Source organism: Suricata suricatta, chromosome 7, assembly GCF_006229205.1.
Source record: "Suricata suricatta isolate VVHF042 chromosome 7, meerkat_22Aug2017_6uvM2_HiC, whole genome shotgun sequence".
Lineage (NCBI taxonomy): Eukaryota > Metazoa > Chordata > Mammalia > Carnivora > Herpestidae > Suricata > Suricata suricatta.
This window is the reverse complement of record NC_043706.1, coordinates 70,986,953-71,009,148: the sequence shown is the minus strand read 5'-3', so window position 1 is coordinate 71,009,148 and position 22,196 is coordinate 70,986,953. Positions and strand designations below refer to the sequence as shown.

Here is a 22,196-nt window from a genome sequence, read left to right as displayed (position 1 = left end):
TCTCTCCAGGCATCATATCTATCCCCAACCCCTTCTTCTTCAGCAGGTAATTGCTCACAGTTTATGGGGGAAAAAAAAAAGAAAAAAAAAGAGGTGTCTACCAGGAAAGATCTTTCTTCACATAAATATGCTTAGCTATAACTGTGCCATCTTTTTCTCATGTCCTAAAGGAAGAAAACTTCTCCCTAAGGCTCATTCCTCCATCTGTTCCTTAGATTCTATTTGTTCTTTGTTACTCAAGGTCTTTATACTCTCAGTGACCTCCTCTCTTTCCTGCATCACCAACTTCCTCTCACCTGGTTCCCTCCCTCAGCACCATGCAAATATATTCACCTTTCTCACATTTCATAAGGAGCCTATCTTTGACCTGTCCTTACTCCTTCCTTCTCAAGTACTCTGCCCGTAAAAGTTGTTTGTACTTTCCATCTGCACATCCCAGTTTGCATCCCTCAGCATTTTGCAGTTCACTACTACTTCAAGCACACCTTGAAATATTCTTGTGAAGATCATTTCAATGGCTTCCAAGTTTATAAACTTAAAGTCTAGGGTTTTGTTCTCTTACTTGACCTCCCTGCAGTATTTGATGCTCCTGATCAACCCCACCTCTCCAAGTACTTTCTCCTAGTTTTAGAATAACATTCTCCCTTGTTCCTCCTTTTACCTCTCTCACCAGTCTTCTTCAGTCTGCTTCCTGAACTCTTCTTCCTATGCATATCCAAAAACATTTAAAAACAAATTTATGGCATCCCAGTGAACTTCTGGGCTGAGCTCAGCATATCAAGGCTTTGATGTGACAATATCATGCAGGTTGTCGCTGTCAGCACAGGCCTGTGGGCTTTAATAATCTATATATACCATGATATGAAGATTGGTGGCAATGTCAGTTTATACCAAGTCATATATGGTGCTATCAGTTTCCCTGAGGAAGAGGAAGGGGCCCTCACTACTGCACGAGACAGAAGTTAAGTTTGGGAGAGTAAACACTTTCACACATCTCAGGAAATAAGCATACCCTAAATGTCTGAATGGCCTGGTTTTCTTTACTCATAAAGCATTGTGCACTTGAAGCTGGTAACATTTTGATCAGTAAGCAAAATGCCTATAAAATTGGTGACTGGTTTGCTCTGAGGAGCTGTAAAATCTGTGCTTCCACAAACTCCTCCCTACCACGTAGGTGACACACACAGCCACCAAGCGTCAGAGCTCCTAAGAGACCCTAAGGACCAAAGCTGACATCTGCTCCTTTGCCATCATTCTCTGGCACGTGACCATCAAGGAGCTGCCTCACTCAGGAGAGCTCTGCACTGCGGTGGCCTGCAACCTTCATCAGTCTCTCAGCAGCTCGTCCTCACTGAGTCTGTCTCTGGGCAGAGGCTCAGGAAGATCATCTAAAGCTGCTGGATGGCCGGTGCCTTGCCATCAAGGCAAGTACAGCACTTAGGCTTGACTTTCACTCTTTAAAAGCTAAATTTGGGGGCACCTGGCTGGCTCAGTCGATGTGTGTGAGTCTTGATCTCAGATTTGTGAGTTCAAGCTCCACGCCAAGTGTGGCACCTACTTAAAAACAATTTTTTTTTTAAATTAAAAGCTAAGCTGAGTTTGGCTGACTCTAAACCATATCAAGATAACCTTTTGACTTTGTATTTATTTTTAAAGAAATGAATATATATAAAAAGAATATAGGAGGGAATTTTAGAAAATAACCTACTAAGACATAAAGAAAAATTTCCAAATTCTTGGAAACTTTATTAGTTGTGATTCTACTTCCTCAAGAGAAACATTTTTTGGGGGGATGGCCTTTAATTGAATTAGAAAACTAAGCCTATACCATATATGTAACATGTATGTAATATCTAGATATGATTTATAAAGTATCTCAAGGCTTTGATTTCATCAGATAATGAAGGTGGAAGACAGACTGTGTGGGCCACACTCTGACGTTGGAACTTATCTGTGGTGTGAGCTTGAACAAGTCACTGAATTTCCCTCTGCCTGTTTACTCTATACGATGGAGAGAGCCTCTGTGCCCAGGTGCACGATCACTCTCACAGCTACACTGTTAGGACACATCAATGGCTCAGGACAGTGCCCGGCCCATTGCTGTCATTCTGTAAATGATAGGTATGCTGCCATTGTGATAGCCATTGTTATTATGCTGGCTTCTCTTGGAGCAACATGACATCAAAATCTAAAAATAATCCAAAGGGGAAAAAGATGAATGCATCTTATTGAACCTGAAGTAAAAATGTCTTTAAAAATCTTTAAAGGGGTGCCTGGGTGGCTCAGTCGGTTAAGCATCTGGCTTCGGCTCAGGTCAGATCTCACGTTCGTGGGTTCGAGCCCACGTTGGGCTCTGTGCTGACAGCTAGCTCAAAGCCTGGAGCCTGCTTCAGAGTCTGTGTCTCCCTCTCTCTCTGATTCTCCCCTGCTCATGCTGTCTCTCACTCTCTCAAAAATAAATAAGACATTTTTAAAAATCTTTAAAAAAAATCTTTGAACCACAAGCTGTTCACCTTATGTATTTATGTATGTTACTCGCCTAACACACACCCCTTAAAGAGGCCTAAATGGCTTGAAAACTATTATTCAACAAAAATGAAAATGTCAGAGATCCAAAACCTATCTAGACTAAATAAATGCATTCAGGATGCTCCAAAAATCCACATTCTCACAAAAAGGGATGAGAAAAGAGAACAAAACCATATCTCAAATGTATTATTCTCATTACTCTCTTCTGATTTGTGTTCTTTAGTTTTTAATTTTTGGTGTAAAGACAAAGGTCTTATTCCCTCTTGTCTAATTCAATAGCTTTAATGGCAACAAATATACTGATTGTGTACCTACTGTGTGCCTGGCATTGCTCAGGGCCCTTGGAGCAGTCTCTGCTTTCATGAAGCTTGAAGTTGAATGTGGTTCTTAAAAAAAGGGATCTAATGGTATTTTAGCAGTTGTTGGTATTGCCTGTGTTCATCTCTGAACATCATATATTAAATTAAAATGGACATTTTAAAGTTTAGATTATAGTAACATATATATTAAATGATGGAATCAAGAATAAAATTAGATCTCTTTGCATATATTTCCACATCTTTTTTTTTTTTAATTGACCAAGCACCTACTTTGTCCTAGATAATGTGGAATTTTAGTAAAGGTAGTAATTATATTTTTCAGAGATTTTCTTTTATGTAAAATTAAAAAGAATGCTATTATCATTATAGATCTTATTTAGCAGCTTCAGTAAGTGGCTTTTTTGGCTTTGCTGAAATCTAAATGCAATACCTCAAAATTTGGGGCCAGTAGAGCATAAAAAAGTCCCAAACAGTTTATTCAAGGTAAAACATAGCCACATAGAGTTTTTTCAAGAAGAAAGCATATTTTGTAATATGCATAATTGTGTTTCTTTACTGAACTGGAATAAACTAAATATTGACAAATTCATCTCTAAGAAACCCATTACAAATACAATTAATAAAAGTCCCCTACTTCCCACATAGTTATCACAGTATTACATGTAACGCCTGATAAACAAATATGTCATTAATAATGGCAACTGTGTAATGTCCTGGTCATCCAAGTGGGTACCCGCTTCCTTAAATTAACAGATATTTAGGGGTGCCTGCGTGGCTTAGTTGGTTAAGCATCCGACTTCAGCTCAGGTCATGATCTCGCAGTTCATGGGTTCCAGCCCCGAGTCGGTCTCTGTGCTGACAGCTCAGAGCCTGGAGCCTGTCTTTGGATTCTGTGTCTCCTCCTTTCTCTGGCCCTCCCCTGCTCACACTGTCTCTCTCTGTCTCTCAAAAAACAAATTAAAAATTTTTAAATAAAAATTAAAAACCCCCAAATATTTAGTAAATACCATTAAGGATTCCTTTTTTTTTTAAGAACCACATTCAACTTCAAGGTTCATGAAAGCAGAGACTGCTCCAAGAGCCCTGAGTGATGCCAGGCACACAGTAGGTACACAATCAGTATATTTGTAATCCTTATAATGGTATGGTAGGAAAATCTATATAGTTTTTTATTCTACACAATGGTAAAAAGGAGGTACTTTATTTCATTTATTCCTTTTTTTGTTTCAAGTTTTTATTTAAATTTCATTTAGTTAACATATAGTATAATATTGGCTTCAGGAACAGAATTTAACGATTAGTCACTTACATATGATACCCAGTGCTCATCACAAACCAGGCATCACCAAAAGTGAGGTATTTTAAACATGATGTATTATATAATAATAGCTAATATTTATTGATTGCTTACTTAACAAAGTACTTGTATAAATCTATTTAATCTTAATAAGTCTCAATGACTGGATACTATTATCCCCATTGCAAAGTTGAGGAAACTGAGACACAGAGGACTATGAAACTCACCCACAGTGTCACAGACATAGTAGAAGAGATGGAGTGGGGGCTTGACTCTTTGTAGTCTGGTTCAAGGACCTGTTCATGCCACATTCTCATATACCATTCTCCTTTCCAAAACAATTTGATGCTATCTCTTTTTATTTGCTAAGACATAAAAGTTTTTTTCCATTTTTTTTAATCCTAAGAAAAATGTTCAAAAGTATGACCTGCTTCTCTGTCTCATCTCAAGTAATAATGGTTCTGGTATTCTGGACATTGATTTAGATGATTCTTTTTATCTCTAGGTTCTTTGAAAGCACCTATCATTATAATGCCTATGCACTCAGACAAATATATGAGACATGCTTTGAAAAAGAGAGATAAATTTCCCCCTGGTCTCTATTACATTTTAATAGTGTGACGAAAATGCGGTGGACAGATAATGGAGTAAGGCAAGGAATTATGGGAGGAAGCTTCTTTAGTGTTTTTTGGCTGAATCACCAGATAAAAACTTAGACTTTGGCTACCTTGGCTTAGATCTCTGAATCTTGGACCCAAAAGATGGAGAAGTAATGGTAATACTGGTGCAGTAATCCACATGCTGCTGGAAATTTACAGTAGGGGACTAGGCTAAATGTTCAAGTGTTTTAATTAGGTTTTCTTGTACTTTGAATAAGAACTGTCTTTGGATAAAATACATAGGGAGTCTGCCTTATAGTGCATTCCACAGTATAGAACAATCAGAGCACTGCTAAGGAAAGAATCTAAGTTGTTTACATATCAGATACGACTGCATAAATTACTAGTGAAACAAAAATGCGATGTCTAAAGATACTAGAAACACATCAGGATAAAATGTAATGCTACGTTCTCAGGTTTTCATATTCTTCTGGGCATGAGCACCTTTTTTTCCTAGGGGCTTTTTTCCTACTCCTACAAGTAAATAACTTATAAATAATTTGATTAATTTAATGATATTAATTTTACTGGGTCTTTTTTCTCCAAGTTGAGAGTATAACGGAGGTAAATTCAGAGCCATGTTCAGGCTCTGCCCTTATGGGAGATCTCTGGGATGGTAGTAATGGCCATTTGTCACTCTCACCTGTCACTATTTGTCAGGCCTCAAGTCAGCAGGCAGGGAGGTAAGGCTCTGTCTGAAATTGTTCATATTAGTGGCAATGTGCCAAAAAGTTGCATATGCCCTGGGGAAAGGCTGGGAACTTTCTACTTAGAAAGTGGGATCTGTGGATCGCCCCAAAAGCCATTCTTCTTATGGCTGCCATGAAGTGAACAGACAGAAAACAATGAAATCTGTTTAAATCTGGAACACTGGGTGTTATGTGGAAACCAACTTGACAATAAACTATCAATAAAAAAATAATAAAAAAAATAAATTCAGTGTTGGTTCTAAATGTCACTTTTAGTGATATAATTTTGAAAGGAGAAAATTAATTATGATGGATGGTCAGTAACTTAGAAGACAAGAATCACAAAAGAAGTACAATAATTTACATTATCAAAAAACACCTTTAACATTCAGAACTTAAAGTACTTTTGTTTTCTGAAAGCAGTATAATTCCTATTGCCCAAACAAAGATTTGTAGCTAATTGGTTCCAGACTTCTTGATTTTATTTATGCTAATGAAATACACAGTACCTGATACTTTTTAAAAATATAAAACATAACAACATTTATTTGTGAATATAATAGTTACACAGAAATTTCTCACCCTATATTGCTTCAAAATACATATAAGAAAAAATTAACTTGAATTCATGGTGTGCTTACACTGAGACTTCCTAAAAGGTGGATCTTTCACTTCTAAAGTCATTTTCACTTACAAGGTGCCTTGATCATAATTAGAACATTTTATTGTTATTTAATTTTTATTTTCTTACAGCAATTGCATTAAGTCTTTTTGAGTAACATTACATGGTAATATCACATTATATTAATCTTCAAAGTGACTGCAATCAGTAGTGATGGAGGTTAGTATGTTGTATGTTGATTTCTTTTGTTGTTGATGTTCGACTAAAAGCAATATAAAGTTAAAGAAAGTTAGATTTTCTGAATAAAGGATTCACCTTAGATATTGTTTTGTTGAACATCTGTGTCCTCTGTCTCATTACTATATTGAGCCATCAGTCTTCACAGTATTGAATTACAAAAAGTAATTATTTATAATTTCTGTAATGTTATACTTTACCTATAATTACAACATACTGTTCAATATATAACTACTGTACTACAATATATTTATCTCTATTTTTCCTTAGTCTTATTTTTACCTGAGCTTTTTAGTTACAAAAATATAAACCAGTGTCTTTATTTAATTTTTTTTATTTTAGAGAGAGAGTGAGAGAGCAAGTATAAGCAGGGGAGAGGGGCAGAGGGAGAATGAGAGATAATCTTAAGCAGGCTCCATGCTCAACACAGAGCGTGACACAGGGAGCCCACAACCCATGGAGCTCACAAACATGGGGAATCAAGAGCTGGCCCACTCAACAACTGAGCCACCCAGGCTCCCCACAAGTATTTTACTTCTGAAATAAAATCAATGCAGTCATAATTATCCATTGTTTATATATTGTTATTTTAAAAATCTATATCCATATTCACTGCTAAAAGTAGTATTTTATTTTATTATTTAAAAGTGTTTTCTAACATTTATTTTTTGAGAGACAGGGAGAGACAGTTCATCAGCAGGGGAGGAGCAGAGAGAGAGGGAGACAGAATCAGAAGCAGGCTCCAGGCTCTGAGCTGTCAGCACAGAGCCCACTGCGGGGCTCGAACTCATGAACTGTGAGATCATGACCTGAACCAAAGTCGGATGCTCAACTGACTGGGCCACCCAGGTGCCCCTAAAAAAAATAGTATTTTAAAAGCCATACAGCTGATGGCTATATCTCAGTGTCTGATCTGATAGCCTTTGGTGTTCTTCCATAGTTTATGCGAAAACCTAGAGAGCAAGAGATACTGGTATAAATAAAATCAAGAATCCTGATTCAGAGAACCTGAGCTCTAATCCTGAGTTCATCACCTAATAGCACTGTAACATTTTGAAAAATCTGTTTTTGTATCCATAAATCTGGAATAATATATCCTGGCTCCTTGAGTTGTTTTGAAGGTTTATAAGCTATGATTTAAGTGCCCAACACCATGCATGACCTCAAATGGGTGGTCAATGCATGTTCATTTCCTTTCCTTCTTTTGAGTCCCAATTTCTTCATCTGTAAATCAGCAGTCATAACGCCTTTATAGTTCAGTGGTGTGCTCGAGCTGGTTTGACCACCTCATGAGAGCTCCTTGCTCAATATTTAGGAAATTTTCAAGCCAGTTTTTAAGCACAAACAATAATAAAGATTAAATTCTATAAATTTATAACTAAATAAACTACATTAAAACACTAAGGTAGTATATATTCAAAGCTTGGTGCTTTGTAAGTATTTTGCTATTATCTATGTTCTTGAGGTTATTTAGGTACCCTGTACCTATGTGGTAAAAATTTTACATAAAGGATACCCCATTCGGTGAAGTCATCATGTTGGAAGCTTGAGATTGGCCACGGTGGTAGTATTTACATTGTAGAAAATGTCAAACTCTTTAAATCTGAGCAGCGGTTTCCCCCTAAGAGAGCTGATTGCTAACATTTATCAGCACCATAGATACCTTAGTGGCTTTGAAATGGAAAAGCATTCCATACATATAGATAATTGTACGAGCCCCTTCTAAGCTTAAAGTTCTAATATTCCATCATGTTGAAAACATTGTGCAACAAGATGAACAGATTCTGTTAGTGATCATGGAAACATCAAGTTAGGAGTAGCTTGACTATAATGTTTGGAAGGAAGCAGTCCTGAAGACTGGGTATGAGAGATGATTGGATCCTTGGATTCAAAGAGATATTAAATACATGACCACAATCATTTAGTAGGCATGTATCTTAGGAAGTAAACTTTGAAAATATCCCCAAGTATCATTTAGTCTCTCTTTCTAATTATAATCTTTAATTCAGTGGCTCCACTTTTAAAATAGACATGACAATACTTGCATGTCCATTTTTTACAGTGTTATGATGTACATTTATAAGATGCCTTGTTGATAAAAAGATCACTGAACCTTGTAAGTGACTTTTTCTGAAATCAAAAGTGTTTCCCCTGAAAGTATATTTTAATTATTTGAGACCATGCTATCCACCAAAAAGAAGGGGGTGGTAGTTTTTACTCAAAACTTCCCATAAAAGAAAAAAACTGAAACTTTTAAATATATGCTAGTGGTGAGGTATTTCTGTATATATTTCAATTATTATTTGAAATAATATTTTTTCTTGTTATTGCTGTTTTAAAAAGCTTGTTAATCCCATAAAACTCTACTCTAAAGCAGCTATTTGCACCTAAACTCTTTTTCATTTTCAGTAACAAGTTGAGTCTGCTGAAAAAGCAATCTCAGTATGCCACCTTTGAAAGAATAAAAAATGATAAATTGTAATGTTTAGGAAAATACTATAAATTAGCCATTTTGAAAATGAAATTTGAAAAATATAAAGAATTAACAAGTTAATATCTGAATAATAATTACATCAGTGATTTTATTTTTCTTACACTAAAATTCATTTTACTTATTCAAGACACTACTTTCTATTACAATTACTTTATTATAAAGAAATTTATTCTAATTTGATCCTATGATTTTATTCTATCTGGTTATATAAAATAATATTTTATTGATAAATTTTATTCCAAAATTTATATTTTGCTTTTGAATTATAAGAATATTTTCCCATCCACATTTTTCTTATATTAGTACATAGCGTTCTTTTTTATTGAAGTATAGTTGACAGACAGTCATATTAGTTTCAGGTGTACAACCTAGTGATTCAGCATTTATATGTATTATGAAGTGATCACTTAGATAAATCTAATTGCCATCTGTCACCATACAAAGTTGTTACATACTATTAACTATATTCCCTATGCTGTACATTGTATCTCCATGTCTTATGTTTTTTAATGACTAGAAGTTTGTACCTTTTAATTCTCTTCACCAAATTTCTTTATTCCCCCACTGTCATCCTCTCTGTTAACCACCAGATTGTTCTCTGTATTTATGAGTCTGTTTCTGTTTTGTTGGGTTTTTAGATTCATCATATAAGTGAAATCATACATATTTGTCTTTTTCTCTCTGACTTATTTCACTAAGCTATGTTATCAAAAGTAGAAAGATTTAATTCTTTTTATAGCTGAGTAATATTTTATTGTATATATTTACCACATCTTTTTTATCCATTCATCCATCGAAAACATAAGCAGTAAGCTCGCAGACATCAGTCTGAGCAATATTTTTTGAATAGATCTCCTCAGACAGGACAACAATAGCAAAAATAAACAAATGGGACTATATCAAACCAAAAAGCTTATGTGCAGTACGGAAACCACTAACAAAATGAAAAGGCAATCTACTGAATGAGAGATTTTACAAATGATATAACTGATAATAGGTTAATATCCCAAATAAACTTTTAAAACCCCACACAAGTTAATATCAAAAAGCCAAATAATCCAACTTAAAAATGAGCAGAAGTTCTGAAAAGACATTCCTCCAAAGAGAACAAACACACAGATGGCCAAATAGGCATATGAAAAGATGTTCAATATCATGAATTATCAGGGATATGCAAACCAAACCCGCAAGATGCCATGTCACACTTGTCAAAAGGACTATAATGAAAAAGATGAGAAATAACAAGTATTGTCAAGGATACGGAGAAATGGGAACCCTAGTTGGTGGGAAAGCAAAATGGTGCAGCGACTGTGGAAAACAGCAGGGAAATACCATAAAAATGGAACTACCATATATCCAGTAATTCCACTTCTGGGTATTTTCTGCAAAGAAAATGAAAACATTGATTTGAAAGGATATATACATGCCTATGTTCATTGCAGCCACGATATGGAAGCAACATAGTGTTCTTTTTAACATTGCAATGATAAGACTGAGTTTGGTCTCTATTGCTTACTGATCATGAATAATATAATTATTCTGATTAGTTTCTTGCACTCATAAAAACTAGAAATTATAGGATCTAAGAAATCCTAAAAACGTTTTCATCAAGCAAAAGCTGATTCCTACAGATGATCCTACTGAAGATGATATAGGACCTCTCACACTCAAGTATATAAATTAGGGTAAACTACTGTACCAATATCATACAAGAGTTCAAACTGCCATTAAGAGAGCAGTCCTCATTAAGATCATTTTAACCTCTTACTGAGTCATAGAACCTAAAAATAAATGAACATCCACAACACAACAAACAGTTTGGTTGTATTACCTACATGAGACTGTATAATCTATCCAAATTGTAAGGCATGTTGGAGGTAGACTAAGGAGAATTTAGGCAGAGCTCAACTCTCACATGAAATGAAAAACATTTGGGGGGCGCCTGTGTGGCTCAGTCGGTTAAGCCTCCGGCTTTGGCTCAGGTCAGATCTCGCATTCGTGGGTTCAAGCCCCGCGTCAGGCTCTGTGCTGGCAGCTAGCTCAGAGCCTGGAGCCTGCTTCCAGTTCTGTGTCTCCTTCTCTCTCTGCTCCTCCCCCTCTCATGCTCTGTCTCTCTCTGTATCAAAAATAAATAAAACATTTAAAAAATTAAAAAAAAAAAGAAAAAAACATTTGGAAAATGGTACAGGATATTTAGAATGCCTCAACTCTACCCCATTTGTCACTGGCTGCAAAAAATGAGGGTGCTCACCCATTAGAAAACAAGGCAGAAAATGCTACAGACTCCTTTACTGCCCGTGTGCACGCATCATATTCCAATGAGGACAGAAGTTGATGGAGACAGTACCCTTTGTCCTTGGAAGACAATTTTGTGGTACATTTTACATGCATCTCCAGAGGTCCTCAGTGGAATAAAGTCTAGTTGTCTACAGTTGTAATGAGCTGAAAAACAACCTTTATTGACTTTCTCTTCTTTTTCTGCCTCACGTTCTTACACTGTAGCTTCCAGATCATGCTGCAAATTAACTACCTGCACCTGAATCCTTATCACAGGCTCTGTTTTCAGGGAAACCCAAACTGAGATAAATTCCCTACTTCCCTTTCTTTCACTTCTTTATACTTTTATTCACCCTTTGAGACTTAGCTCAAATATTACCTTCTCAGAAAAGCCTTAGCTGACTGTTCCACTCTGCTTTAGATATCTCTTTTATTCTAATATTATCATTTCTGATTAACTGGAGTCTTTCTCCCACCATCAGATTGCAGCCCCCCTAAGAATAAATTAGGACATTTTCCTATTGCCTTTGCACCCCACTGCCTGGTACATGCTAAGCTTTCAATGCACATGTGTTAAATGGGTGACTGAAATAAATTTTACAAAGAATAAAAGGAGATAAAAGAGGCAGAAGAAGAAATAAAGATAGACTTCTCTTCCTAATATAAAATCTATTAATATTTTGTGCTTGATCATTTCTAAATGCAGCTCCCAATAACCAAACTATATTTCCTGTTTTTGGTTTACAAATTCATCTCATACCCATAGCCTTGAAAAAAGCTTCCATATCTTAATTCCTGAGTGAAATGTAAAGGACTTGGTAAAGTGAAGGTGTCTGAGAAGTTTTTCAGCAACATCAGGAAAACAGACCTGTCATCTTAGCTAGCTCCTAAAAGAAATCATGTGGTAACTCCCCTTGATGGGTAATTCTCAGAAAAAAAGAAAGTCACAAGCTTACACTTAGAAAGTTATTCATATTTACAACGGGAGTTGCAGCAAACCCTGGAGTGGTGGAGCAAATCCTAGGCCCACACTGAATGAACTCTGTGCTGTGCAGGTGGGACATATGCAGACAAACCAGGGGTCTGAAGCAAGAGCTAAAGATGCAGGGTCTTACAAATACATTAAAAAAATTTAAAGATGCAGGGTCTCACCAATGGGATGAAGAGTTGTGGCCGCCATGGCTAATAATTGGTGATGTGATGAGACAGATGAAAAATCACTAGTTAAATGGCACTTCCAAAAAGCTTTATCCTTTTACTTTGGGGCAAAGGAAGAGAGAGAGGGAATCCAGTCCTGCCTGAAATATCAAGGTAACTAGGAATGCATATATGATAGCTGACTTTTTATCTGACATGGAAACTCTTAAATTAGGAAAAAAGAAGGCATGCAGTATAAGTGTAAACATTCTCAATCAATACATTATAAACTGTAATTTGCGACCCATTAATAAGATATGAAATCAGTTTATAAATTTTCCCAGTATCTTTAAAAAAGATAGAATGGAATAGATTCAAGTAGAAAACATCTGAGGATGACACAAACAGGATGACACAATTGAGTTTTCTTCCATTTTCCTCTCAAAGAATACTGACTTTGACCATTACCCAAAGATAATATTACCATTGCAGAGGTCCAGAAATCTGGCAGAGAAGAAGTTCAAGCATGCTGTTGAAGAAAAAAAAATCTTGGATATACTAAGGGTAAGAGGAACACATACACTTTACCCATAACAGTCTGCAAATATCACCCCCACACATCTTACTTCATGGCCAGCTGCCTGTACATGCTTCAAAGGGGGCAAGTGCAAGCTGCTGCAGATGTGCAGGTGAGCACATGCAGAAAATCAGCCTGACGCTATCGAATTGGGAGAAAGTACAACAACTCGACAATTTAGCACCATCCTAAGGAAAGCAAATGGAGATTTTTCAGTAACCAACTTGGCTTTGCAGGACCAAGAGAAGGCATACAATCTTAAGGACTTCAGAAGTAAAAAAAGTGTGGAGCAGGCATAATCATAGAAAATGTCTAAGAAAATCTCAGAATCTCTAGCAAGAGTGGCAGAAAGTGGTTCTCTTCTGAAGTCAGTCAGTAACACTGGAGAACATGACTCCTTCAAATGTGAAGGCAGCAATTCAAGAAGTCAAGGAGCATGAAAAATCAAGGAAGCATGACATCATCAAAAAAACAATAACTTCCCAGTAACTGAACCCAAAGAAGTGAAGATCTGCATTTTACCCAACAAAGAATTCAGAATAGTTGTTTTAAGGAAGTTTGGCAAAGTAAAATAAAATACAAAAGGACAATTCAGTGGAATCAGAAAAACAATACATGATCAAAGTGAAAGGTTTAACAGAGAGAGAGAAATCATAAAAAAGAGCCCAAGCATAAATTCTAGAGCTAAAGGATACAATTAATGAAACAAACAAAAATTGCAATGGTGGGCTTTAATTGCAGACTTGATCAAACAGAAGAAAGTATCTATGGACTCAAAGAAAGCACACTTGAAGTTATCTGGTAAGAGAACAAATTTAAAAAATGAATAAAGAGTGAAGCAAGCCTCTATGAAATATGGAATATCATTAAAAACGAACCAAAACAAAACAGAAACCAAAACAACTTATGCATTGCAGGAGTCCCAGAAGGAGAAGAAAGGCAGAAAGGGACAGAAAGCTTTTGAAGAAATAATGGCTGAGAACTTCCCAAATCTGGGAAGAGATTTGGACATCCAAGTTCATGAAAATCATAGATTCTAAACAGGTCCAATCCAAAAAGATCTTCTTCCAGAAATATTATAATAAAACTTTAAAATTAAAGAGCACAAGAGAATTTTAGAGTTTTAAAACTATTTATTTTTGAGAAAGAGAGACAGAGCATGAGTGGGGGAGGTGGAGGGAGAGGGGAAGACTGAATCCAAAGCAGGCTCCAGGCTCTGAGCTGTCAGCACAGAACCTAACCAGGAGCTTGAACTCATGAGTTGTGATATCATGACCTGAGTTGAAGTCGGATGCTCAACTACTGAGCCACCAGGCACCCGAAAACAAGAGAATTTTTAAAGCTGCAAGAAAAAAAAATATTACCTACTAAAGAATCCCCATCAGGCTGTGAGTGGATTTATCAGCAGAAATTCTGCAGGCCAGGAAAGAGTAGGTCAATATGTTCGAAGTACTGAAAGAAAAAAATGCCAACCAAGAATACTTTACTCAGAAAAACTGTTCTTTATAAATGGAAAGATAGACTTTCCCAGACAAACTAAAGCTGAGAAAGTTCACCACTATTGGACCTGCCTTACAAGATGCTAAAAGTTCTTTAAGCTGAAATAAAAAGATTACTAAATAGTAACACAAAAATATATTAAAATATAAGACACACTGATAAAGGTAAGTATATAGTCAAATTCAGAATACTCTTATATTGTAATGTGGTATGTAAATCACTTAATTAATATGAAGATTAAGAAACTAAAGTATTAAAAATAACTACAGTTTCAGTAATTTTTAATGAACTCACTGTATAAAGAGATATAAATTATGATATCAAAAGTATTAAATGTGGGCGAGGAGCAACAGGGTAGTTTTTATACAAAAAGTTAATGTTATCACCTTAAAAGAAGTGATAACATAAAGCATTTATGGTATCATAAATATTCATAACTATAAAGTATTTTATGTAAATTTTATGGTAAAACAAAGCAAACATCTCTAGTAGACACCAAAATATAAAGAGAAGGGAATCAAAGTTTTCCACTAAGGAAAATCATTAATTCATAAAGGAAGGCAGTAAGAGAGGAAGAAAAGAACTACAAAACAGCTGGAAAACAATAAGATGGCATTAGTAAGTCTTTACCTACCAATAGTTACTTTAAATGTAAGTGGATTAAATTCTCTAATCACAAGATATAAAGTGGCTGAATGGATAAAAAAAAAAAAAAGAAGGCCCAACCATATGCTGCCTACTAGAGACTTCAACTTTAAGGACACAGGTAGACTGAAAGTGAAGGGATGGAAAAAGGTATTCCATGCAAATTAAAACCAAAAGAGAGCAGGAATAGCAATACTTATACCAGACAAAATAGATTTTAAGTAAAAAACTGTAAGTAGGAATGTAGAAAGTTATTATATAATAATAAAGGGGTCAATTCAGCAAGAAGATATGACAATCATAAATATATATATATATATATATTTATATACTCAACATTAGAAAACATAAATATATTAAGCAAATACTAACAGATCTGAAGGGAGAAATAGATAATAATACAATAATGGTAGGAGACTAGTATACCCCTTTCAATAATGCATAGGTCATCCAGACAGAAAATCAACACAGAAATATTGGACTTGTTCTATGCTTTAGACCAAATGGACCTATCAGACATATACAGAACATACCATCCAACAGTGCCTGAATATACTTTCTTTTCAAGCACACACAGAATATTCTTCAGTATATATCTTAGGTCACAAAACAAATCTTAACAAATTTAAGAAATTTGAAATAATATTGAGTACCTATGCAAACAACAATGATAGGAAATTTGATATCAGTAATGGGAGAAACCCCCCCAAAATTATGAACATGTAGAATTGAACAACATATTTCTGAACAAGTAATGGATCAAAGGAGAAATCAAAAGGGAAGGGAAAAATATGCTGAAACAAATTAAACTAGAAATACAATATACCAAAATTTATGGGATGCAGCAAAAACAGTTCTGAGGGTAATTGATAGTGATAAACACCAATATTAAGAAAAAAAATATGATCTCAAATGGCCAATTTAACTTTAAACATCAAGAAAATACAAAAAGAAGAATAAACTAGATCTAAAGTTAACAGAAGTAAAAAAAAATGACAAATATCAAAGCAGAAATAAATGAAATGCAGACCAAAAAACAATTAAAAAGGTAAGTGTAGCTAAGAGTTGTTTTTGAAAACACAAAGAAAATTGACAGAACTTTAGATAGACTAAAAAAAAAAAGACTCAAATACATAAAGTTCTAAATGAAAGAGCAGACATTAAAATCGATACTACAGAAATAGAAAAAAATCATAAGAGGGGAACCTGGGTGGCTCAGTCGGTTTGGTGTCCAACTTCAGCTCAGGTCAAGATCTCACGGTCTGTGGGTTTGAGCCCTGCATCAAACTCTGTGCTGACAGCTTAGATCCTGGAGCCTGGTTCGGATTCTGTGTCTCCCTCTTTCTCTGCCCCTCCCCCACTCATGCTATTGCTCTCTCTCATAAATAAATAAACTTAAAATTTTTTAAATTATGAAAAAAATTATAAGATATAACAACACAACAACGAATTGGATACCCTAGAAGAAAAAGTTAAATTCCTAGAAATTTACAACCTACCAAGACTAAATCATGAAAAAACAGAAAATCTGAACAGACTAATAATAAGTAAGGAGGTTAAATTGGTAATCAGGAATCTCCTAACGAAGAAAATACTTCTCAAACTTTTCAAAAAAAATGGTCAAGAGAAAATATTTTTCTTTTCATTTTACAAGACCAGTGTTAGTTTGATACCAAAGTCAGACACAAACACTACAATGAAAGAAAATTACAGGCCAATATTCCTTATGAATCCTCAACAAAATACTAGCCAATAGAATTTAACAACACCTTAAAAGGATCATACACTATGATCAAGTGGATTTATCCTTGGGATGCAAGGATGGCTCAACATATACAAGTCAATACATATGATATAACACATTAACAGAATGAAAAATACAATCATATGAGCATCTCCATAAATGAAGAAAAACCATTTGATAAAATTTAATACGTTCACAATGAAAACTCTCAATAAACTAGGCATAGAAGGAGCTATCTCAACAAAATAAAGGCTAAGTATGACAAACTAACATCATACACAATAGTGGAAACAAGACAATATCGCCCACTCTCACCACTTCTATTCAACATATTACTGAAAATCCTAGCCGGAGCATTTAAGGAAGAAAGTTCACGAAGTAAAAACAAAAACAAACAACTAGGACTACATCAACTAAAGGCTTCTGCACAGCAAAGGAAACAACAAAAAAAGTGCAAAGACAACCTGTGGAATGGAAATAAGAAAATCTGCAAAGCACATATCTTTAGGGGTTAATATCCAAACACACACATAAGGAACTCCTACAACTCAAAAGCAAAAAGATAGTTTGATTAAAAAATGAGCACTGGACCTGAATACATATTTTTGCAAAAAAGACATATTAATGTCCAACAGGTATATAAAAAGGTGCTCAACATCACTCATCAACAGAGAAATGTAAATCAAAAGCATAATGAAACATCACCTCATACCTGTTAGAATGGCTTTTTATCAAAAAGACAAGAAATAATAAATGTTGGCAAGGATATGGAGAAAAAGGAACCTTTGTACACTGTTGGTGGTGATGTAAATTGGTACAACCATTATGGAAAGCTATATGAAGTTTCCTCCAAAAATTAAAAATAGAACTACCATATAATCTAGCAATCTCATTTCTGAATATATATCCAAAGCAAACAAAATAAGTATCTCAGTGAGATATCTTCACTGGCATGTTCATTGCAAAATCATACATAATAGCCAAGATATGGAAAAAACCTAAATGTCCATTGATGGATGGCTGGATTAATATTGTTCAGCTATGAGAAAGAAGGAAATTCTATCATCTGCAATAACATAAAGGAACCTGAAAAACTTTATATTATGCTAACTGAAGTAAGTTAGACAGAGAAAGGCAAATCCTGCACAATATCACTTACATGTGAAATTAAAAAAAAAAAAGGTCAAACTCATAGAAACACAGTAAAATGGTGGTTGCCAGGGGATGGAGATTGGGAAAATGGGGAGATCCTGGTCAAGGGCACAAGTCTTTTGTTATAAGATGAATAAGTACTGGAGTTCCAATGTATAGCATAGTGACTATTGTTAATAATACTGTATTACATACTTAAAACTGTGACTGAAACATGTGTTTGTTAATCTTATCATGGTAATTACTTCACAAAGTATACATATATCAAATCATCATGTTGTACATTTTAAATACATACAATTTTGTCAATTATACTCAATAAATCTTGGGGTGGGGAGGAACCATTTTAAAAAATGTCAAGCAATATTTTGCCTGCTTAGAATGTAGGTTTACTCCTATTTTTCAATCCTACTCAAAATCTGTTCTTGCATGATTTATAAAATACAGCAGCTTTTGATTATTCCTTGTGAAATTACCAACTTTGAACCCCATGATGGCATTGTGCTAAATAGTCTTGGACAGAATAGCTTTTGAAAATGCAATACAAATAAAAGTAAGCAATTAAAATATCAGAATTCTCACATTTTTGTGGACACATGCATGAGTGCTGGGTTACAATATAAATGTGTTCTTAAGTGAGTTGTGGTTAAGAATGTTTGAAAGTCACTGCTCTGGATCACTGCTATCCCAAATGTGGTACAGATGCCCCAATTCATAATGGTCCAGATAAAAACATGGCTTCCTGACCTCACCCCAGAGATTATCATTGATGTGTGACCTACTGTTAAACTACTTTCACTCCCATACAGATTACATTCATTAAACTAAAATCACTTTTAGGTTCAGCATACTTATGTTGAGATTTCACTCACTCATCAACATGAGTGATTGCTGAATCAGATAATAATTTTCCAATAAGAAAAATATTTCTTCAGTTTTCTGTGCTATTCACAATGGAACAGCTAAAACAACAACATGCTTTTAAGTTTAGTTTGCATTATTAACATTTACCTTGTCACTTTTTAAATTCTAGGTGAGGGATGGACCAACTTTTTTGATAATGGGCCAGATGGCCAATATTTTAGGCTTTGTGGGCCATACTGTCTCTTTCAAAACTATTCAGCTCTGCCATTGTAGTGTGAAAGTAGCCATCAATAATACATAAGTGAATGGGCATGGCTATGTTCCAATAAAACTTTATTTATAAAAGCAGATACTGGGCAGGCCCTAGTTTTCTGAACCCTGGTCTAGTCAATCAACAAAACAACAAATCATTAGGCCTGCTGCTTGCAATTTCCCTGTGGCAATCTTCACCATTGTCTACTTCAGGTTACCAACAGGAAGTTACTGAAAGTGAAGTTAGAAAGAGATGAATAGAAGCATGCCATTTATAGCCTTCCTACCGAACAGATACAATAGGTACAAATAATAAAATGTAGTAAGATAATTAGGAAGTGATAACTATTAAGTATAATCACCAATGTTTTTAACATATTTTATTTTATTTTTGTTTATATAATTTAATTTTTATTAACAGCTGTAGTTAAAAACTGGCTCACACAATTCCAACAAATTGAACCATGGTTTCCACAAGCCAGAGCAGGTGAGTTCCTCCCAGGGGTTCAATTCCAGTTTTGTGCTAGTCTTCTCAGACAACTGAGAACCAGTCCACCTCCTTGTTCCTTTTCAAACTTTACAAAAATGGTCTCTTCCAGAAGATGTCAGAAACCTGATTTCTGGGTATGTATCCTTCTCATCCATAAGTTAATTTTTATTTAGACAAAAACAAAGCCAACCAAAAAAGCTCCTCTTCTAGTAGTTATTTAGGCAGTTTGTCCTCAAGGTAATTAAATTTCTGACCAAACCGGCACTGTATTGGAACTTACAGAACTGAACAATCACTTGTGTGTTTTGTATTCTGAGTCACATTTGGTCTAAAAGAGCTCCTGTACTCTTTAGAAGTTTCTGAAATTACAGCACTGCCAAGTCTGGGAACCAATAACTTTGGGTAAAAGGTAAGATGGATATAAGATATCGTATATGAGCAGAACCAGGCAGTCTGTATTTTAATTCAGCCCCAACATACACAGTATAATCTTGGACAACTGAATTCACTTACTTAAGTCTCAACTTTCTCCTTTCTACAAACTAAGGGTGGCAGTAATGCTTGGTACTCTTAGCATGAGAGCTAATATTGCTAGAGGGATTTGGACACTTTGGCTAATGGGGTACTGGAAACACAGGTCATCATTTATCATCTGGACATGAATGTGAGACATTAAAGATTGTAATTCCATGAACCTGACATAAACACTTTAAGCTTTGAAAAATGTGCCTAGAACAAAAACAGACACACAGACCAATGGAATAGAATAGAGAACCCAGAACTGGACCCACAAATGCATGGCCAGTTAATTTTTGACAAAGCAGGAAAGAATATCCAATGGAAAAAAGACAGCCTCTTTAACAGGTGATGCTGGGAGAACTGGACAGTAACATGCAGAAGAATGAAACTAGACCACTTTCCTACACCATATACAAAAATAAACTCAAAATGGATGAAGGACCTGAATGTGAGACAGGAAACCATCAAAACCCTAGAAGAGAAAGCAGGAAATAGCCTCCTTGACGTCAATTGTAGCAATTTCCTACTCAACACATCCCCAAAGGCAAGGGAATCAAGAGCAAAAATGAACTATTGGGATCTCATCAACATGAAAAGCTTTTGCACTGTAAAGGAAACAGTCAAGAAAACTAATGGGCAACTGATAGACTGGGGAAAGATACTTGCAAATGACATATCAGATAAAGGGCTAGTGTCCAAAATATACAAGGAACTCCCCAAACTCCACACCCAAAAACAAATAATCCAGTGAAGAAATGGGCAGAAGACATGAATAGACACTTCTCCAAAGAGGACATACAGATGGCCTACGGGCCCATGAAATGATGCTCAGCATCACTCATCATCCAGGAAATACAAATCAAAACCACACTGAGATACCACCTCGTGTCAGTCAGAGTGGCTAAAATGAACAAATCAAGAGACTATAGATGCTGGCGAGGATGTGGAGAAACGGGCAACCTCCTGCATTGTTGATGGGAATGTAAATGGTACAGCTGCTCTGGAAAGCAGTGTGGAGGTTCCTCAAAAAATTATCAGTAGAACTCTCCTATGACCTAGCAATAGCACTTTAGGGATTTACCCAAGGGATACAGAAGTGCTGATGCATAGAGGCACATGTACCCCAATGTTCATAGTGGCACTTTCAACAATAGCCAAATCATGGAAAGAGCCTAAATGTCCATCAACTGATGAATGGATCAAGAAGATGTGGTTTATCTATACAATGGAATAATACATGACAATGAGAAAGAATGAAATCTGGCCATTTGTAGCAATGTGGATGGACCTCGAGGGTGTTATGCTAAGTGAAATAAGTCCGGCAGAGAAGGACAGATACCATATGTTTTCACTTATAGGTCTAACAGGAGAAACCTAACAGAGGACCATGGGGAGGGGAAGGGGGGAAAAAGAGTTAGGGAGAGGGAGGGAGGCAAATCATGAGAGACTCTTGAATACTAAAAACAAACTGAGGGCTGAAGGGGAAGGAGGATAGATGAAGGAGGATGATGGTCATGGAGGAGGGCACTTGTGGGGAAGAGCACTGGGTGTTATATGGAAGCCAACTTGACAATAACTATAAAAAAAAATAAAGATGACATAACAGATAAAAATTTGTCCCTAGATCCTTAGGGCCAATTGAAATTACCCACTGAAATCAGCTTTTTAATTTTTATTTTCATTTTCTTTATTGTTCTCTCCTACTTTCTCTATGCCATAAGTAATTGAGAGGTGATGACTGAATTTATTCAGGCATGGGTTTTTTTGTGTGTTTTCTATGGATCTGGACTAGACAAGCTATGGTATCAATACCACTATTTCTCACTGTCCTTTATTTGCCCTTCCTTTCTTACTCTGTACTTTCTATTCTCTTTTCTTCTTTCACTCTTCCTTTTTTCCTATTTGCCCAAGTACATGTATGTCCAAACATTTTAGCCTGGTGTAACCTTTGAATCGGTTTAAAACAGAAAGTTACCTAACAGTGTATGTGGTTCTCCTTTAAATAGGAGGCAACCTGGATTCTAATAATCATTGAATCCATATCTATCAGTCCCTTGTATTGCCTCATCCTTTTTCTATTTTCAGGTTATTTCTAGGTACTACCTCCCACTCTGCTTATGGGTTCATATACCAAAAGACAACCCTCCTAATATATATCATTATATGATATGATATGATATGTCTCTTTAATA

The 22,196-nt window shown here is 35.5% G+C and overlaps 1 long non-coding RNA gene across 1 annotated transcript in view; it reads right to left on the bottom strand.

The window, feature by feature from the left end:
• Positions 1 to 6,291: 6,291 nt before the first annotated feature.
• LOC115296834 overlaps positions 6,292 to 22,196 on the bottom strand; it is a 34,097-nt gene continuing 18,192 nt past the window's right edge. The window contains exon 4 of the long non-coding RNA XR_003911084.1: positions 6,292 to 6,378. This is a non-coding gene — a long non-coding RNA (uncharacterized LOC115296834). The remainder of the gene's footprint in view (positions 6,379 to 22,196) is intronic.